Here is a 5,240-nt window from a genome sequence, read left to right as displayed (position 1 = left end):
CCCCCCCGCCCCGCCCGGCCCCGCCTGGCCCCGCCCACTGGGCGCAGGCCGCGGCGGCGCCCAAATCCTGGCGCCGGAGTTTTTGCCGCCGGACTGGATCCTGCTGCTGGGGCCGCCTGAGAAAACCCGGCGCGGAGATGAAATTAAGCACGAGCTGTGGAGGCAGAGACAACTCCAGATTGTCCTGGGAACTTTAAGCAAGTCACCTACCCACTCTAAGCTTCTGCTTCGGAAGAATGGGGGAAATTATACCCAAAGTCCAAGTTGCTTGTGAGGACTAAATGAGTTAACGATAGGAAATAATAGCGGTACTTTACATATGCCAGAATCTGTGCTGGACGCTTTATTTTTAAATTGTATAAGTGAAGGAACTGAGACATAAATAAGTTGTTCAAATGAGGAAACTGAAACACAAATATGTGTCATACGTAAGGTCATAAAGCTGATTAGATAGATGGTGAATTAGCATCTAGGTCAGACTCCAATACTTTTCATTTTAACCATCCGCTGTTAGGGGGTGATATCGAAAGAGAAGACTCTTAAATGAAAATCTAGGTGGGAAGGGGAAAGAATACTCTCCTAGCCCACTTGCTGCCTACCATTCTCAGACTGTTCAATAAAAGAGCTCAGGGGCCTGCAGCACTCCAACTCCTCCCTTAGTCCACCTGGCAAACCCCTCCTGCTTTCTCAAGACACAACTCAAATATCACCTTTACAAAACATCTCCTGACCTCCCAAGTCGCAGTTACACACTCTTCTTTTTAACATTTCTTTACCTTATGAAGTCATCATCACTCTAATAACTTTACATCTGTCTACCCACTAGACTGAGAGCTCCTCAATGGCAGGGACTGTTTCTTATATATTTCTATATCCTCAGACACTAGAATGTGTTATGTACTCAGTACAAGGCCTTAGTTCCTGCCAAGTTAAACATAACACAGCCTACACTTTCTCATGCTGCCTTCTTCAGTTGAAATAACCGATCAGTTACTTGAAATCCTCATCCTTAAAGACTTGGCTTATATGCCACCTACTTCAAGAAACCTTCTAGGAAATCCCACCCCACCTCTTAGTTGCTCTGATATGATCCTTACACTCTGCCTTGTTTTTAAGAGTTAGTTGAGGGCTTTTCTATACCCCCACTAGATTGTAAAATCCATCAGAATAGAGGGCTGACTCACAACTACACCCCTCTCACAATCTGGCCTAGCACAGAGTAGGCCTCAATAAATGTCTTTGCCTGGAATGGGTCTTCCTTTCTCAGTCATGATGGCTTCCCACAGCAACAAACCATAACTCTATCAGGCCCACACCCCTGTTAGCATTCTTGTAGTAGTCCCCGTTTGACATACAGGAGGGCCAACTGAACAAGGCCAAGGATGGAGTTAGCCCCATGTAAGGTTTTAGACCTTTACCACCACAGGCAAACCATCCCAGAAATGCCCTCAGAAATTCCTGACTGTACTCAGACCCCGTTTTTACAAGGTCCAGCCAACAAAGAGCCAGCCATGCAGGTCTGGTGAGCAACAACTTACTCAAGAGAGTCTCCTTTGGCCTCTTTTTGCTGTTATTCTTTTTAACTTAAGGGAGAAGGGAAAATAATATTTTAAATTACTCCTTTTCCACCTGGTACATTTATCAGCTATAACCACCACTGATGTTTCTAATTTTCTAATTTATATTATCACTTTTGAACTTAACAACTATGAAGGGTAGTAATCATCATACCCACTTTACTGATGAGGTAACTGAAGGTCATAGACATTAAGTGATTTTCCCAAGGTTATACAGCCAATAACCAAAGCAGTATACCATAGTGGAATAAACAGGGCTTGGACATCAGAAACATCCAGGTTCCAATCCTGTCTCAACTATTTAATACTTGTACAACCTTAGGGTTATTGTAAGGATGAATGAGATAACATATATGGAAATACCTAAAGATATAGATACATGGATTTAGTTAAGAAATCTTAAAGTCATGGAATAAATTGCTACTGGGAGTACAAATTCGCTTGCTATTCAAGGAGACTCCTCCAAACCATATTAGAGCAGGTTTGGGCCTTGGTTAAAATAATAATAACGATAATTAGACCCCTAAGCAAGGGAAGACTACTTGTATGGGAATTGCCCCAGGCTCCCATCCAGACCACCAATAATTTGTATTGGCTACCTTCTTTGCTCATTGGTTCTGGTTTAAATTAAAAACTTGAGATAGTGGGGGATGGGAGTGATGGTCTAAACTCTGGAAAAGGCCTAGAACTTCCAGGACTGGATGTTTTTTTAGATGACACACCAATGAGAGTTTGCAAATTCGTGTCCCAGATCTCATCAAAGCACTGGGTCATATCCCAGATCTATTTTAGGAGGGTAAAATGTAGCTAATGGAAGATATGTTATGATCTAATTCATTGTAAAAAGAATGAGCTTCATGGAGCAGACAAAAAGGACTTATCTGTTTTTTGTAGGGCAACTTAATGTCTCTGGGTCTGTAAGCTTCATATTCTTCATGTGTACATTGGAGATAATAATACCTACCTTGTAGGGGTGGTGTAAGGAGTAGAAATCATGCATAAATGTCTTATCAAAGAGCCTGGCCTGAAATGGGTGTTCAGTAAGTGGCAGTATTAATATAAGGATACCATTTTTTTTTGATGTGGACCATTTTTAAAGTCTTTATTGAATTTGTTACAGTATTGCTTCTGTTTTTTTTATGTTTTGGTTTTTGGCCATGAGGCATGTGGAATCTTAGCTCCTTTACCAGGGATTGAACCCGCACCCTCTGTGGTGAAGTCTTAACCACTGGACCACCAGGGAAGTCCCTATAAGGATACCATTCTTCAACATCACCATTTAACTCTCTACCTGTCAAACAACCCTCCAATTACTAAGTCAGTTTTGCAGATACATTAACTATTAGAAAGGAGTGCTTTGAACAGCTGACACATATATCCCTGTCATTGTTTCCCTAGGTAAAGTTGTGTGCAATGACTTACTTCTGCATACTGATAGCCAACAATTGCTGCTCTCACATACATTATTTCATTTAATCCTCACTATAGGGGTTATTATTAATTTTATTTTACAGAAGAGGAATTTGTCCATATTCATAGTGACAAGGCTAGGAATTATACATAGGTGTTCTGACTCAAATGTGCTTTTTACTAGGGCATGTTGCTGGTGTCCTGCAGACATTGATCACTCCCAAGAAGACTTCATAATATGGAGCTTTTGACCATGGAAACCTGAAGATTAGGCTATGGATTTATAGTAATCCTAAACCCAAGATGATCTTGAAGAAGAGAACTTAGATCATGAGCAGCTTTGTCATCAGCCTATCTTTCCATCTTTCTATCCTACTCTAACTCCACAGCCCCTCCCCAATCCATCCTTAAGAGAAACCACAGCTACTTTTATTTATTTTCCAACTTTGAGAGGTGACTGTCATATCAGCTCTTCATGAACACTGCATGTCTGTGACATCAGCTTTTAGAAATGCAGCCTGATTGATCGAAACTATGGGGGAAAAAAACCTGTGAGGAGCCCTCTGCTTATACAAAGAACCAGTTTATTGGCATGAGACTTTGAGATAGCCCTTCTATATAAATAGTCCTAAGCTACAAAAAAAGAAAAAAAATTATACTACAATTGTAATGGTAATCTGGAGGTCATGCTTCCAAGCTGCTGGCTTCATAAATATAGCTCATTATTGTTCATGTTTGCCCAGGGCAGAAAAAATATGTTAGGCTGCACAATAACAACAATTGTGCTACACAAATAACTGTCCCTGTGCCAGGGACTGGAAAGAACAAGGAGTAAGAGATTTTTAAATGCCACACACACCCAGGGTGTGATAGCACAGTTCAAAATTGTCGTCATTGCTAATTTTTCAGGCAAGGGGGTGTCCTGGGAAGAGCCTGAATTTAGAACTGGGAAGACCCAGCTTAGGCAAACTTCCTAATTTTGTGGCCTTGGACAAGTCAAAGAACTATACCAAGCCATGGTTTCCTCTCCTTTAAATTGAAGGTAATAATAGCACCTACCCGATAGTGCTATTATGATGATTAAACGAGGCTTCACGTGAAAGCAGTTAGCCTGATACCTGGCACACAGCAGACACTACATAAGCGTTAGCTCCTACTGGAGAATATTTAGGATTTAAGAACCCAGAAATAAAATAGAAATCATTTTTAAAGATCTTCAGTGGGACCATTAAAGGAACCTGAATATTGGAAAAAAAAAAAAAAGGCCTACCTTAAAGTTTTTTTGAATAAAATTTATTCATTTATTAGTAATGTTTATTGAGTTCTGTAGAGTAAGGGAGATTATTACATTTATGTCCCGAAAGTTCCACTGGCTTGTAGCAAGCAAACAAATACAGTTTTACACTTGTCCTATTTCCTTCCTTTTTCTTTTTTTTTCTTCTTTTTTTGTTTTTTCCTTATGAAGGGTCCCAGAAGCTATACGAAACAAAAAGAACACCATGGGAAAGAAAATATTTACACTCGAGGCTGCAGGTCCTTTCATCTGAAGATTTCAAAGAATTGTCTCCATCACTAATTACAAGTCCTGCTTTAACATGGGGGAATGCTGAGACACCATCAAATTAAGAAGCTTGCCCTAAATCACAAGGCAAGTCTGCAGATGGGCTACAGACAGAACAAAGCTGTCCTGTTTGCCAGCCTTGGGCTCTAAAGCAGGGCACATGAAGGTCAACAGAGGCTTCAGTTAATGGGGAGAAAAGTTTGGGGAATTCTGATTCTGTACCTTTGAATTATTGCAGTGACAAGAGCATGGGCTTTAGAGTAAAATTTGACTTCAAATCTCAGCTCAGCCCATTACTAAATATGTAACCTCAGTGAAATCATAAATTAAGTCTTAGTTTCCTTCTCTGTAAAATGGGGATATTAACTCCTACTTCTAAGGTTCGGGGTAAGTTAAATGATGCAACTTTTGTGAAAGACCTAGCACAGTGTCCTGCTCTTAGAAGGTTCATGTACATGGAGAAAGCTAAGATACCCCACATGAACACATAATGACAAATAGACAACTGTTTCAGTCAAAGATTTTCTAAGCCACAATCACAGTTGTGTCTCAGTGTAAAACGATGACTGTGTATTGAACATCTCATAACACAAATAGAGGATGCCTTGTTCAGGCCTTCATTGCTTTTCTTCCTTGATTCTGTGCTTTCTTTCATAGCCCACATCCAAACTATCAGCAAGTTTTGCTAGCTC

This window comes from Lipotes vexillifer, unplaced genomic scaffold, assembly GCF_000442215.2.
Source record: "Lipotes vexillifer unplaced genomic scaffold, Lipotes_vexillifer_v1.1 scaffold525, whole genome shotgun sequence".
Taxonomy (NCBI): Eukaryota; Metazoa; Chordata; class Mammalia; order Artiodactyla; family Lipotidae; genus Lipotes; species Lipotes vexillifer.
Note: the sequence above shows the minus strand (reverse complement) of the source record.